Source organism: Anastrepha obliqua, chromosome 4 (assembly GCF_027943255.1).
Source record: "Anastrepha obliqua isolate idAnaObli1 chromosome 4, idAnaObli1_1.0, whole genome shotgun sequence".
In the NCBI taxonomy this organism is placed as follows: Eukaryota; Metazoa; Arthropoda; class Insecta; order Diptera; family Tephritidae; genus Anastrepha; species Anastrepha obliqua.
In genome coordinates this window covers 123403759-123420302 of record NC_072895.1, presented here as the reverse complement: position 1 = coordinate 123420302, position 16544 = coordinate 123403759, and the positions used below count along the sequence as shown (strand labels likewise).

The window sequence follows — 16544 nt, the reverse complement described above, 5'->3', positions numbered from 1 at the left end:
GACCATCAGCTGACGGATGCAGACATCAAATACTGCTAAAGTCGACTGATGCGCCAGGTTATTGCACCCGGTCCTGAAGCCAACGCGAAGGCTATGAGACAAAGGACGGCACCATAAAGGGGACGTGCGCGTCTCTGGCCAACGTCGAGTTAATCAGGACCGTGGTCAATAACGTGCCCCCCATGGGGACCACTTGCTTCGCAGTCTGCAGCGAAGGCCCTCAGGAAGGCCATCTTCTGGATTCCGGATCCAGACCTATCTACGGCGGATGTCCTATCCTGTCTACATGCCCTGAATCCAGGCATCAGCACGAGGCTTTGGAGAGTCCTCTCGTACACCAAGGGCAAAAATCGGGAAGGAAAGGAAGGGCTGCTCTTGTGGTGCGAATGAATGAGGTCAGTGTTTATGTCATGGGCTCACGGTACGCGAATCGTCTGAGTCTCTTCTTTAGTTAGTTTTCACGTCTTTTCCGAATGATTGGCTCGAACGGTTCCCGCAGCTACCGTCCCTTGACGCTACTGCACTACTAAGTAGGCTTTCCCATCTCCACACATTACCCCACATAACAACAATGCGAGAGCCCTGGGTCTTCAGGCGCCGACTCTGTGGCTTAAGCGTGTTGAAAGGGGGCACGTTATTATATGACAGGAGTTCGAGTAGACCTACGACCGGCCTTATAGTATCATCCCATCTCACTGTGACGAGTCTTGAGCAATTCTGTTGCCAAGACCTGGTAGCGGCTGAGGTGTGTTACAGAGGTAGACGCGGATGGTCGAAGTTTGAGATTGCGTCTGCTTATTTTCTTTACCATGATCTGGAAGGGCCACAACCCGGGAAGGCCATTAGTCTCATGAGGTTCTGTGAGCGGCGCAATCTGGGCCTCATCCTATGTTGCGATGCTAATACCCAGCATACAATCTGGGGCAGCAGCAAGTGCAATGGGCGAGGCTCTCGACTATTCGAATTTATCCCGTCCTCTTGTCTAGACATACATAACAAGGGCTCACAGCCAACGTTTGTAACAGCTAGAAAGCAGGAAGTGATTGATCTCACCCTATCAAACTCAAAACTTGGGTGGTCAATCAGGAACTGGAGAGTCCTTGCCGAAGATTCATGCTCGGACTACATTGAGTTTCAGTGTGGCGAGGAGGCACCAATTCCATTGGCGTCTAGAAACCCCAGAAAAACAGACTGGCAGAAGTTGCGGGACCTTGACGTTACGCCACCAAGACTTCGAAAAGAACAGGCCATTGAGGCGGCTGTTGAAAAACTCAACGCTGCCCTAACTGAATGTTTTGCGTCAGCGTGTCCGATTCGACCTCGCCATAACCGGACTCCCGTTCCTTGGTGGAATCGCGAGCTCCAAATGTTGAGGCGTGTGTCGAGAAAGCTTCTAAACCGGGCCCTGAAAACTAACCTTGCTGAGGACTGGAAGCGATACCGTGATGCTCAGAAGAACTACAAGAGGCTTATTCGGGAATCGAAAACATCCTCATACAGGGAATTCTGCAGCGGTATTGAATCTCTGAGTGACATGGCGAAATTGGTTAGAATCCTGAAAAGGGACCCAACTGCAAAGTTGGGGTCACTTAGGAAATCTGATGACTCCTTCACGGAGCGGTAAAGTGAGACACTCAGCTTGCTGATGGAATCTAACTTTACTGGTATCTTTACTTTGCCATCAAATCTTTTGGCGGCTACAAGTCGTCCGGACCAGATGGAATATATGCTGCCATGCTGAAGGAAGGCAGAGAGTCCGTAACCCGAAGAAAATCTTCTCGGCATGCCTGGCACTGGCCTACATACCACGTTCTTGGCGGATGGTGAGGGTCGCTTTCATCCCAAAGGTTGTAAGAGACGACGACACCAGCCCATGACTTCTTTCATGCTGAAAAGTCTCGAACGACTGGTGGAATTGCGCATACGTCAGAAGTCGCTGAAGTCTCACCCTTTATCTCCATTTGAGCATGCCTATCAAAGTGGAAAATCCTGCGAATCGGAACTGCAAAACCTTGTTGCTACGGTAGAACTAGCCATCGACAGGAGGGACTACGCTATGGGCATCTTTTTAGACATAGAGGAGGCGTTTAATAATGCCACTTTTGACAGTATGTGTAGCTCTGCTAGTAGGCACGGCGTAGACCGGGTGCTAGTAAATTGGATTCGTTCGATGCTGGCCCAAAGAATCGTCTCGGGGCGAGCAGAGGAAGATCTACTGGTGTCATCCCGGATTAATAGAGGCTGCCCCCAAGGCGGTGTGCTGTCTCAATTGCTCTGGTGCATGCTAATCGATCCTCTACTGACGACCTTAAACGATTCGGGAGTCTACCTACAGGCATATGCGGACGATGTTGCTTGTTTGGTAACAGGCCCTTCGCTTATGAACATCTGCAGGAAAGTGATTAAGCTAAAAGGAGTCGCAATCCAGCTATCCAAGGAAATTAAATATCTTGGAGTAATCCTCGAGTAAGCTCCTATGGAAATCATACGTTGAAACAAAGACATCCAAAGCACTGACAGCTTTCTGGCAGTGCAAAGGTGTCTTTGGGAAAACGTGGGGTCTTTCTCCCAGCAAGGTCTTATGGATCTACACGGTTATGATAAGACCTATTATCACCTATGCATCAGTGGTCTGGATGAGTAGACTCTCTCTCGTGGGAGTCAGGAGTGCCTTATCGAGACTACAACGCACTGTGGCCATCTGTTGCACCGGAGCTTTCCGAGTACTTCAGGCCCGGCATTAGATGCTCTGATTGCTTTACCACTACTTGATGCTTTCATCCAAGGAGAGGCCTTTAAGGCAATCTGCAGACTGAAACACTATGGGAACTGGTACGGCCTCTGTCCGGCATTGGAAAACAGAAAAGGTATGGACGTCGATCCAACGATTCTCTCCATGCCCCTTGACTCTGCACTTTGCTCTTGGAATGCATGCATCTGTGTTTCAAGCGAAGGTGTATGCAGTTCAAAAAGCGATGAACTTTGTTGTGGAAAATCGATAGAGAGGCAGATCTATATGTGTCTGCAGCGACAGCCAAGTTGCGCTTATGGCCTTAAGAAGCGACCATCTTGGCTCCTTGGCACCACAAGATCTACTCAGTTTTCTTCGGAGGTCGGGTAGATTTAAAAAAAATTAAAAGGGAATCCAAGTGTAGTACAATGAACTTAATTCATGTCTGAGTGCTGCACTTGCTAGTTGTCCCGACAAAAAAAAAATATAGGTAATCACATCACTTCACATCAACGTCAAACGTTCTAGTGCTTCTGATATCAAAGGATATTGGAAGATCCCACTTGAGATAAGCCAACGTATGGTTGCTCACGTCAGAATCAATCCTTTATTGAATCAATGCCTACCACTGAAAATATTTGCCCCAGTCATTTGCCCCGGGTCAGTTCTTGGATTTATTTTCGTAATACCTTTAGTACGAATCTCATATTGAAATGGTTGGATCGTAGTTGTAGTCGCAAATTGTACATTTCATTCATTATAAAGTGGGAGAAGAAAGAAAATAAACACCCTAAAACTAGCTTTTAACTAAAATTATATAGCACTCAGTCCGCTTAGATAAATAAATTTATAGTTTTCATTGATATTGTATTTGTCTACAATTATTTGAATGTTTCAGAGGAGCGTAAAATGCAATTGCTTATAGCTCCCATTTTCTTACCGAAAATATTACTGTTCGCGCCTCTTTCCAAAAAATATCATCGCCCACGCAAACTTTTCGTTTCCGCTGTATTCACTTTCTAACGTGCACTCTTAACGTATTCTTGATCTCAAGCGCAGCTGCAATAGTAGCCAACGTCACCAATATCGTTTTTGTCCTGTATTCACTGCCAAGGCGAATCCATAATAGGCCTCTTTTATTCGCCACTTTTCTGTTCTCTATCTTTATGCTCGATTAACCACCACCAGTTCCAGCTTACTCAGCTCAATGACCTTCTAAAGGGGTGTAGCCGTTTTCGGTGCGCAAAGTTTTTACGTTTTGAAATTAAAAATGTCGACATAAACTTTTACTTTAATAGTTGGTTTATTGAAACATAAAATTTCCTTAAATTTTTAAATGTAATCTGTATTTATATACAGGATTCAGACTAACGTGCATATTTCTATCGAAATGCTACGCACGTATGCATAAATACAAAATTGGTAACACAATTTGCTGTCTGGTGATAACAATCGCTTCACACACGAGTATTGTCCAGAATTTATGTGAAGCATTCAGGGGTTTCCGTTGTTCGCCAATCAAATATCTGTACAGTCATATAATATTTAATTTCCCTATTCGAGCAATAAACGTTCTTATCTTAGTATACTAAGTTTGGTCATTAGCGGTGCGTTAGTACTTCCCGAGATGGTGTCCGCTTTATTACGCTTATTTACAATCGCGCTTTTCTGCTGTTTTAGAGCTTCTGCGAACACCACAGTCGACTGGTGGGAGTCGGCCACACTTTATCAGATCTTTCGGCGATGGTATAAGTGACTTGAATGTCATTACATTTCGTTTGGGATTTCTCAAGGAAATAGGTGTGACAGCTACATTTCTTTCATGAACCTTCGCTTCACCGATGAAAGATATGATTACGATGTGTCTAATTTAACCAAAATTGAACCGCTCTTTGGTACAATGGAGGATTTTGATCCAATGATTGCAAAGGCGCATAAATCTAGTTTTATTTCTATCAACAATCATTTCATATATTTTCATTCAGATGTCAGTCTTTGGTGGATCTGCATGGACTTGGATTGAAGAACGCCAACAGTATTACTTACATCAGTTTCTAGCCGAGCAACCTGATTTTAACTTCGCCAATCCTACGGTGCGTAAACATCTCACCGAAGTTTTGGAATTTTGGCTTGATCCTGGAGTGGACGTTTTGCACATTTATGCAGCACCATTTTTCATAGATAAGCGTTATGAAAATGGTACATATCCAGATGAGACTATTTTAATTGATGGTCTAAGGAGTGACCAAAAATATACAAAGAATCAACCAGAAACTCTCGAATTATGATATCAATGGAACGAATTACTAGATAAATACCAACAAAAACATGGCGGCGATACTAGGTTGGACATATCTATCGGCAAGACTGACGGAGACTTTAGTTGCAACAGCGCAACTTGCAGCTTCCGCGACCCAGAGCGTACGCCAATGCAAGGGAACACTTCGACGAATGTCGGTTTCAGCACAGGAAACTCCACCTGGCTACCCGTCAACCCTAACTACTCATATCTCGCACCTTGAACATATACAAGGGAATGACCAGATTGATGGAGCTTTGAAGAAGCAGGCCTTTCAAGTTGTGAGGTTAGTTGAAGTGGAGATGTTTAAATTTCACAACTGATTGAAATAACGTTTTCAGAACTGGTGTTGGTCGTGAGGAGTACCGTTTACTAGCTAACTTCGGTAGTCAGATAGAATATCTGGACGATTTGATGAATAAGACTATGGAGTACGTGCTGCTCACTTCCTATTCACCTCACAATTATGGGTAAGTCTCATAAGTGGTGGCATTCTTGAAAAGTTGGTTACTTTTGTTTTGTTTTTACATTTCAGCGACAAGGTCGATTTAAGCAAACGACACACATACACACTTATACTTCAATTGACGAATATTGTACAGAATTGATGTGAAGTGCTTTGGGATTTCCGTTATGCATTCATATAATATTTAATTTCCCTAATCGGGCAATAAATGTTCTAATCTTGATATATCTGGAGGTATAAATATAAGTTTAGCCAACAGTAGTTCGTTAGTACTTACCGTCATGGCTTCCAATACGTTACGATTGTTTACATTTGTGGTTTTCTGTGCTCTTAGCGCTTCTGCGAACACCACCGTCGACTGGTGGGAGTCGGCCACACTCTATCAGATCTATCCTCGATCATTTATGGACAGTGACGGTGATGGTATAGGTGACATTAAAGGAATTATATCTCGTTTGGGATTTCTCAAGGAAATAGGTGTGACGGCTGCATGGCTTGGGCCTATCTTCGAATCGCCGATGAGAGATATGGGTTAAGATATAACTAACTTCACCAGCATTGATCCGCTCTTTGGTACAATGGATGATTTTGATGAATTTCTTGCAAAGGCGCATAAATTAGGTCTAAAGATGATATTGGATTTTGTACCAAATCACTCGAGTTATGAGTGCGAGTGGTTCCAGAAGTCGATTCGTCGTGAAGATGGTTATGATGATTTTTATATATGGGAAGACGGTAAAATCGATGCGGAAACAGGCGAGCGTAGTGAGCCAAGTAATTGGGTGCGTAACCGGATTAGCTATTGTTTGCTATTTTTCATTTTATCAACGTCTATTCTTCATTTCTTCGCACAGATATCTATTTTTGGTGGTTCTATGTGGACTTGGAATGATGAACGCCAACAGTACTATTTACACCAGTTTTTACCTGAACAACCTGACTTTAACCTCACGAATCCTATGGTACGAAAACATTTGATCGAGGTTTTGGAATTTTGGCTTGATCGTGGGGTGGATTCTTTTCGCATTGACGCTGTGCCATTTTTCATAGAGAAGCGTTATGAAAATGGCACATATCCAGATCAGAGGATGTTTGGAGAATATACACTTAATCAACCAGAAAATGTCCTTTTAATATATGAATGGCGCGAGTTTTTAGATGAATACCAACAAAAACATGGCGGTGATACAAGGTGCGACCCATCTTTTCGGACGATAACCAACAGAATATTAATTGTGTGTGAATTAATTAAATATATCTCTTTTTAGGATACAAGTTGTCGAAGCGTATGCCCCTGCTACGACGTTGAGCGATTATATCAGCAATGGCACTCACGTTGGTAGTCAAATGCCAATGAATTTTAACTTTATCAATTTGGAAGGCTCTATCAGTGCACAGGATCTTGAAAGGTCCGCCAATGACTGGATGGATGCCGTATGGGAGAAGCACAAGTCGTCCAATTGGGTAGTAGGAAATCATGACAACAGTCGTCCAGCAACACGCTTAGAGGAAACTAGAAAAGATATGATGACGATGATAGTGCATGCATTGCCCGGCGCATCTGTTACTTATTACGTAAGTGCTAATTTATACTTAGGAATACTGTCATCACCAGCATCCAATAATTTAGGGAGATGAGATCGGCATGACTGACGCAGAAATTGATTGCACAATTATATCTTGTGACGTCGACGGCCGGGATCCAGAGCGTACGCCAATGCAGTGGGACACTTCGAAGAATGCCGGATTCAGCACAGGAAACTACACTTGGCTACCCGTTAATCCTAACTACTCATATCTCAATGTACAGACTCAGCGAGGCGTGGCACATAGTACCTTGAACATATACAAGGGAAAGACCAGTTTGAAACAAACGGAAGCATTCAAGGCGTTCAAAGAAGATGGTGGATTTTCGTATGGAGCTTTGAAGGAGCAGGTATTTCAAGTTGTGAGGTTAGTTGAAGTGGAGATTTTAAAATTTCGTAATCGATTGGTATGACGTTTTCAGAACTGCTTCTGGTATTGAGGAGTACCGTTTATTAGCTAACTTCGGTAGCCAGATAGAATATTTAGATGGCTTGGCGAATAAGACTATGGAGTACGTGCTGCTCACTTCCTATTCACCACACAATTATGGGTAAGTGTCGTGAGTGGTGACATTTTTGAAAAGTTGGTTACTTTTGTTTTGTTTTTACATTTCAGCGATAAGGTCGATTTAAGCAAACGAATTTATTTGATGCCTTATGAAGCGGTTATTCTGCGATGGGTTGCGTAAAGTACATTTGTATGTATGTGTCGGCAGTTCGAGCTACTGTTCTTATATATTTTTACAAGTCTTTTTCGCATCTTGTAACCAGCACTTGTTAGAACAACTTTAATTGTATTCTAGTGCGCAAAATCTTGTTTAATACTCTCAGTACCGTTATGTGAAAAAAATTATAATAAGGGGCCGGTATGAAAATTATCCAAACAAAGCCCCTATCATTTCTGTATCTTTGAACATACAGTGGCACACATAAGTATTTCTTACCCGAAGACGAACCTTTAAATTGTTTGTGATTTTTTGTTTTAAATTTATCTATAATAAGATATTTCACAATTAAACTCGAAGATCAATACTGCATAAATAATTCAGCAAAACTTAAAAAGTATTGTTATTTGTCTTGTTTATCATATAAACTTAACAATGCATAAAAAAATGAGGATTTATTGCTCCCAAAGGTGTCCTGCATGGGGTATATATGTATGTATTGTACGTACATACAATGTGTTCATTTAATATTTCGTATGACAACCATTATGTTTGGAAACAGTTTTTAAGTGTCTTGGCATAGATTATACCAACTTGCGCTGAAATTCGGGAGGCATTTTTTTCCATTTCCATATTTTCATTTTGTATTTTTGTATTACCGAGCTTCATCTCGATATAGGACCTAAGATTTTCCATAGGGTTTATATCCCATTTTAACACATAAGTCATAATCTTGGGATCGTTATCGTGTTGAAATAAAAAGCCCGCTCCTTGACATGCCTATTTTACCTGCACTGGAGTTTTAATTTTCCTCGATAATGGACGAATAAAAAACTAGTTTTACGACTCCCTGAGTCGCAATAAACCCCAAACAATGACAGAACACCCACCGTTCTCAACAGTTGATTTAAGGTTTTTGACACCCAGTCTTCATTCGACTTTTGCGTACTGCTTCATCATATCATTGAGTTGCTAATATATAGTATGTATGAGGGCTTTCGCGTTTTTATATCAATATTTGGCGTTCCTCTCTGATTCTCAGGAAGAATTTCTTCTCCAGCTCTAATCAAACTTTTACCCCTTGGGATTTTCGATATCCACAGTACCATAATTATGAACAAAATGAATTCATATACCTGTATGAGTATTATTAATAATAATACACACTAGTAGCGCCAGTTCAGTTACAAAAATCAACAAACGAAACTTGTTGGAATAACGAATTTAAAACAACAAGCAAAACACCGAAGCAAAAATACAAAGTGGGCCAAATAAGATCTACTAATGTTGAGCACAAATAACTTTTTTATTTTTTGACATATTTGTTTTTCCCATTTTGTAGGTGTATGGAACCCTACCGTACAACACAACGCGTTGAAATTATCGAGGTTTTCTATTCTTGTCAACGATCAATTGTTTTAACGCAGCGTAAATATCGTCATACGTCGGATGAAACGCATTTCCATTTAACAACAAAGAAACTGTTGATTGTGGGGCTCTGAAAATCCAAGGGCACACACCAACGGCAGTAGCACCCATCTAAATGTACTGCTTGGTGCGGTGTTATGACCACCAGAGTTATCCGTTCATATTTCTTCGAAAATGAGGATGAAACGCCGGAATCGATTTCAGGAGCTTCTTACTGAACATTGAGTGAAAACTGTTTGCGGCCAATGGCGGAGCAGTATCCTAATTTGTGGTTTCAACAAGATGGAGCAACTGCGTATGCTGCAAGGCAAACTATGGACCTGCTGCGTGACATTTTTGGCGAACGTCTGATTCCCAAAAATTCAGATTTCCCTTGGCCACCTCGTTCGCCAGATTTGACTGGGCCCGACTTCTTTTTATGGGGATATTTAAAAGGTAAAGTGTATCTTAATAAACCAGAGACTATTAGACAGCTGAAGCAAAATATTCGAGACAAAATACTGAGCCTTCAACCCAACATTATGTGGTGTAATGGAAAACGCGTTAAAAAGAGCCAATCTTTGCATCGAGAAAAATGGTGGACATTTGTCTGATGAAATACAATGTATAAAAACAATTAACCAAAATAAATGATTATTGCAAAAGTTATTTGTGTTTAACATTAGAAGGTCTTATTTGGCCCACGCTGTATAACCAGTATTTATTAGAATAATTTAAATTATTTTTTGCTGAATAAAATCCTTTTTCAAGGTGTTAAAAATATGGAAAAGCTGGAAGTTTTTGTTTAGTACTATTTTGTTTCACGGGTCCTGCTTGGCAGGACTGGTTTTTGGCGGGGTCAACAAAAATTCCTCTAAAAACTACAACAATAAATTTTTTTCAAAAGAGGCTTCCCAAAACATAAATAACCTATGCTAGCATGGGCGATTTTAAAGCTCACGTGTTTGGCTTATTTCGATTCGGTAAAAATTTATTTGAAATTTACATTTGGTAGTGCTCGGACATAAATAAATAAATTTATTGAAAGAGTAATTTTTATAAAAAAAAGTAATAAGTAATTTCATCATTTAGAGCTAAAAGAAATAGTAGTAAGTAGGAAATTTAAAATATTTATTGAAAGATGAAACATTTACTGGCATTTAAGTAAATTAAATGAATTAAAATCGCTCTGAAAGGGAAGTTGCCTAAGGGCGGGGATGGTGCTTTACGTTTTGCGGTTTTTCATAGTAATTTCGCTAAAAAAAATTAGCAGTCTTTCTGAGGAAGTCATATTAATGATAATGAATGAAATTCCAACTGATGGCGAAAAAACAGCAAGTGAAGAAGACTGTGATGCCGATGATGAGAATGACCCAATTTCATCCGGTGCTTCTCTTGCTCTTCGGTCTCAATCAAGCAAACGTCTACCAGAACCTCCCCCTGAGCTTAGATTTGTGGATGGCGGAGCTGCTGTTCCAACGAATAGTGTTTTTGTTGGTAATGCAAATGAACTAATAAATAATTCACCCAATCTCAAATGAATTACTTGGAAGAAAAAGCTCTTGCTCTGGTTGTATGCTACGCATATTTTACTGTTTACTTGAGTATAATGCTGCCATTGATCAGTTTGGTTAAGCTGGCCACATATCCCAGCGATTTGCACAGTCACTGTACACAAACCCATAAACCATAATTTCGTTGTGATCGTCGTACTGTTAACATGCGAAACAAAGAAGTGGACCAAATTGTTCTTGCGGTTATTTACATGTGCATTAGATTGGATGGAATTTAGATGGAAGAATGGTTGCAGAATAGGAACAATTATTTTCATATTAAGTTGTCAGGAAATATGGAAATGAGTGCTCCTGAGGAACATAACATTTTTTTTATTAATATTAATCAAAAATTGGGAATTTTTAGTTTCCACATTGCCATTCATGTTAGTCTTTAGTGCGCGGTTACTAATTAAATAGCCTTAAATCACCCGTATATGTACACCTATAGTACATACATGAAATAAAAGTAAGCACAATCAGCATAAAATACAGGGTGGCGCACGAATCGTGCTACAAAAACAAAACGTAATAACTTTTTTTCTGTGTGAGTAATCGGCTTTTTTTTTTATTTTGCAGATTAGTATTTAGATTTACAAAAAATGGAGGCTTGGGATACCGAAAAGGGGATTTGGATAGTGCAGCGGTACCATGCTTTGCAGTCCATCATTTCCGTCCAAAGGGAATTTAGGCGGGAGTTTGGCGGCACTCCCCCGAGCAGATGGACCATTATGAGGCTGGTGAACATGTTTGCTGAATCTGGAAGCATCGCACGCAGACCGTACCATCGAGATCCCCATGTTCGGGTCGAAGCCACAATCGCGGCTGTAGCATCGTCAATTCAGGCAAATCCAAGAGTTTCGACTCGTAACTTGTCGGCGCAAATTGGAGTTAGCAGACGGTCATTGCAGCGGATAGTTCATGATGACTTAAACTTGTTTCCGTACAAAGTTCAAATCACAAGCAAATTAAACCCTCTGGATTTGCCTATTCGCCTGGAATTTTGCCAAAAAATTATTGAAATGGCCGAAGAAGACAACAACTTCATAAATTGCTTGTTTATGTCTGATGAGGCCCATTTTGATCTAAACGGCAATGTAAACAAGCAAAATTGCCATATATGGAGTCAATCAAATCCGCAAATACTCCATGAGATGGAACTGCACCCAGAACGAGTCACAGTGTGTTGCGCAGTTTCATCAAGGTGCATTGTCGGGCCATACTTCTTCGAAGAAAATGGTGTAACAGCGACTGTAAATGGGGACCGTTATTTAAACATGTTGAAGGAGTTTTTTTATCCAGAACTGCGGCGAAGACGTATTCCTTTTAACAGCATTTGGTTCCAGCAAGATGGAGCAACTGCACATATAGCCAGACCGGTTATGGAGGAGCTCCAACGAAAATTTAGAAATAAATTGATATCCAGAAATTCCACTTTCCGCTGGCCCCCAAGGTCACCTGACCTCACTGCACCAGATTTTTTTTTATGGGGTTATCTCAAACAAGAGGTGTATAAAGCAAAACCAAGTAATTTGACTGAATTGAAGCAGTCCATCACAACAATAATTGAGGCGATCCCGACTTCAACCCTTCAGTGCGCAATGAACAATTTTCTCATCAGGTGTCGCATATGCGTGAATGAGCATGGAGGTCATTTACGTTCTATTATTTTCAAAACTAATTAGTTACATAAAATAAAATTGAATTATCTATACAATAAAAAAACAAAAAGTTAAATACATTGATTAGAAAAAAAGTTATTACGTTTTGTTTTTGTAGCACGATGCGTGCGCCACCCTGTATATCAATAAAGAAAACCATCTTCAGTGATGAGGCACATTTTCCCCTCAGTGGATTCGTCAATAAGCAGAATTGCCGCATTTGGGCAAATGATAATCCAAGAGTGATTGTCGAAAAACCAATGCACCTACAAAGAGTGACTGTTTGGTGCGGTTTATGGGCCGGTGGCATCATTGGGCCGTATTTTTTCCAAAATCAGGCCGGTCAGGCAGTTACTGCGAATAGTGTTCGCTATCGTGTGACGATACCGAACTTTTTATGGCCCGAATTGAAAGATATGGATGTGAACGATATGTGGTTTTAACAGGACGGTGCAACTTGTCACACAGCTAACGAAACAATGGCTCTTTTGCGTGAAAAATTTGATGGCGGAATAATCTCGCGTCGCGGCGATGTCAATTGGCCGCCAAGAGCATGTGATTTGAAACCGTTGGACTTCTTTCTGTAAGGTTATTTGAAAGAAAAGGTGTACGTCGATAAGCCAGTAACAATTTAAGAGCTAAAGGATGAGATCATTCGGCACATTAACGGCATAGAACTTCAATTATGCCTCAGCGTCATCGAAAATTTGGACCTTCGGATGGAGGTGTGCCGCCGAGGCTGCGGCGGCCATTTGGCCAATATTTTCTTCTGTACGTAATTGAGCCATACCAATATTATCATAATAAAGAAAAATGACAATAATTTAAAAAAAAATTGTATTTTATTCAAAATCAACACCGGCCCTTGAAACTTAACCACCCTTTATAAAAATATTGAATTTTTTTTAATATAAGAATAAAGTTAAAACAGATCACCTTAAGTTTTTATTACCTAAAAATAGTAAATAATATATGTAAGTATTTTATGGTTAAAAAGCGTAGGTAAGGGAATTGAATTTGAGTTTGATACTTAACCATACAAGTATCAAACTCAAATTCAATTTCCCTTTACAGACATAAACCAACACACAGTTTTCAATAAATTGCATGTACGTAAAATGTCATATGTACACAAGACGAATTAAAAGTAAAAGCCGATAAAAAGGATATAAGAGGCTTTCGAAAATTTTAAAAACTTACTTCAATTTCAATTATTACGTTTCAATTGAATGTATTTTAAAATAAATATGGAACTATAAATATTTAAATCACGACATTTTTCCATTAACGTAAAAACGAACGGTTTTCGTCAATTATTTTAGGTGCCTTAGTTCTGGCAGCCCACGATTTCGACTACCAGCTGTTCAAAATCCCATAATGTGTGAATGCTGCCAAGTTCTGAAACGATCTCATGGGCGCACTCTCTCTCAAAATGAAAGAGTTTCGCATCTTATTATCTATGGTTCGCACACCAACGTACGAAAATAGACGATGGTTACGCTGATAATTTTCTTACGCTACGGTAGACATGCTTGGATATATTAACACTCTTTTTACCACTGTGCGGTGCGATTACCCTGTGCTCACCAACACACTCGCAAAGAAAATTTGGCTGACCTCTGGTATGAAAGTATTTTCACCAAACTGGTCAGAATGAAGAGAAGAGTTATGGCTAAATCAATTTCTGTACATCTGAAGCTCCGTGCGATACATACATGCATCGCCATATTGGGCAATGACAACGGCCACCTTACATGTGACGGTAATATTTAAAAAGTTAATTTCTGATATCTACTATAAATGAAGGAAATTTACTCATATTTGGCACAAGTAATAAACTGTATGAGCTTTACGACGGCATAGACAAAGCCCAGCAAATAAAGATCCAGCGGCTTCGTTGGCTGGGTCATGTCATCCGAATGGATACAAACGCTTCGGCTCTGAAAGTACTCGATGGGGTACCACAGGAAGAGTAAGGTCTCCTCTGCAGGTGGAGAAGGACTTGGCTTCACTTTTTACTAAAGAGAGGCCGGGTAAGTGAAAGGAGCTCGGGCCGAACCGAATTTAGCATTCATTACTTGTTTTATATTGAATTAAAATCGAACTGAATGTTGAAATTTTTTAATCGAAATAAATATGAAATACCCAGATTTTTATTTGAAGTATATTTTTAGTCTATGGGATACATTTTTTTGAATCTCCTGTTTGGCTCATTCGGAGGTGCCATATGAAAACTTACCATTGTTTGGAATTTTGGGTTTCCAATTCTTTGTTATTTAATACAAACATGAAATTTGGTCAAAACTAATACTTCTTGATTTTTTCCTGTTCCCAAAACTAAAAATATTTATGAAAGGACAGAGATTTGCCACGATAGATAGTAAAGACCGCATCGTTTGAAAAGCTCAAGGCGAAAATTGCAAAGAGCTCGGAACAAATTATAGATTCTCTATTATTAATTCATATTCGGCGACCGCGATCTCTGCTCCTCTGCGGATTCCCTTCAAGTGCCATTCTAGTGATGCTTTCCAACGCCACTTTCTGCGTTTGATTTGCCATTGGATGTGTTCCTCATTGTTCATCTCCACAGCGGATTGTTGCTGGTGGTGTTCGGCTAGAATAATCTACAGATGATGCGGAGGCATTTGTTGACGAAGGTTATACCCTCTGTGTGATGGTGTTGAAGACCAGCTATATTTCACTTCCGTATAACAGTAGAGACTTCACACAAGAATTATAGAAACAAGATTGCGCCCATCAGAGAGTGCGTGATGTCACTTTTGCCAAGTTGTGCAGAGTTGCCAACCATTTGCTCTTCGCAATAAATTTAGTGCTTTTTATACCCAGAATGCGAAAATTTTTAAGTTTGGTGTTTGTTGCTTTTTATTTTTAACTTAAAGCTACCGAAACTGAAAGTTAAAAAATCTGTATTATGAAACAAAAGAATGTTGTAAATGGGTCACTCTGGGAAGATTTTAGTGCTAATGCAAATTCGTTGATTCTTATAAAGTTAGATATTTTGAAAGTGAAAAGTTAATGTTTTGCTCCTTTTAATGTTATGTTAGAATATTAAATGTCCGTCTCTTAACTCTTCTTAAGATTGAAAACCTTTTTACACATTTTAAAAAGCGTTTGAATTTACTGAATGCGAATTAAAACCATGGAGGCGAAATCGTTCCTTCCGGTCCTCAATCCTTAGTGGGACATAGGGCATTAAGAGGTGTATTCATAGTAGAAGTAAGCAACAAAATATCAGAAAATACTGAAGAAGCCATAACGATATTTTTACAAAAAGAATACCTTATCTTGTTACATATTGTCAAATATAGCAAAAGAGTCGTTCTCTTAACCCAAGAGTTTCTCTTAACAAAAAACTCATAAATTAAATTGTACACAATCATAAGACATTTAATTAAAAAAAGCGCACATTTCAAAGACAATTTGTCACGCATACAAAGTTCTTTAAGTTACTCAATAGAAATTAGGCATTTTATTTTCTTTAAATGGGCATTTGAGTGCGGTTTTATATCCAAAACTAGGCAACACTGCAGTAGCGAGAGAGAGATTTGACTGCTGAAAACAGGAGAACACCAACAACAACTGCAATCGCGGCAATGCGAGCAGATGTTAAAAAAAATAAAGCTAAATAAAACTGAGTGAATTATTGAACTAATTTTTATACATACATGTATATTTTACAAAATTATAAACATTACTTTTACTTAAAACAGGCTAGAAAAGTATAGTTTACCGAATACCAATGCAGGTACAAATGTCAATATATTTAAACACTTTTAGCTTTATATGTAGTTGGCTTCAAACTCTCAACTTCCTAAAACTTTCAAATCAAATCAACCATCTATCAAATCAAATCAACCATTTATCATACAAATTTCAGACTACTGAACATATTTCTCAATATTTTTATCGAAGTGCTGACCAGGGATAAAATAGGTATGTTTACTTACAAAACTCATAGCACAATATACTCACTGGTGAAAATGATCACTCCGCACACTAACGAATATTGTCTAGAATGTGAAGTGTTTTGGGATTTCCGTTATTTAGTAATATAATATTTAATCTCCCTATTCTGTCAACAAATGTTCTAATCTTGATATATCTTAAGGTATAAATATAAGTTTGGCCAACAGTAGTCCGTTAGTACTTACCGTC

General features: G+C 39.6%; 1 pseudogene; it reads left to right on the top strand.

Annotated features, from left to right (window-relative positions):
• Positions 1 to 5777: 5777 nt before the first annotated feature.
• LOC129245112 (maltase A2-like) lies at positions 5778 to 7879 on the top strand (annotated as a pseudogene).
• Positions 7880 to 16544: the final 8665 nt, after the last annotated feature.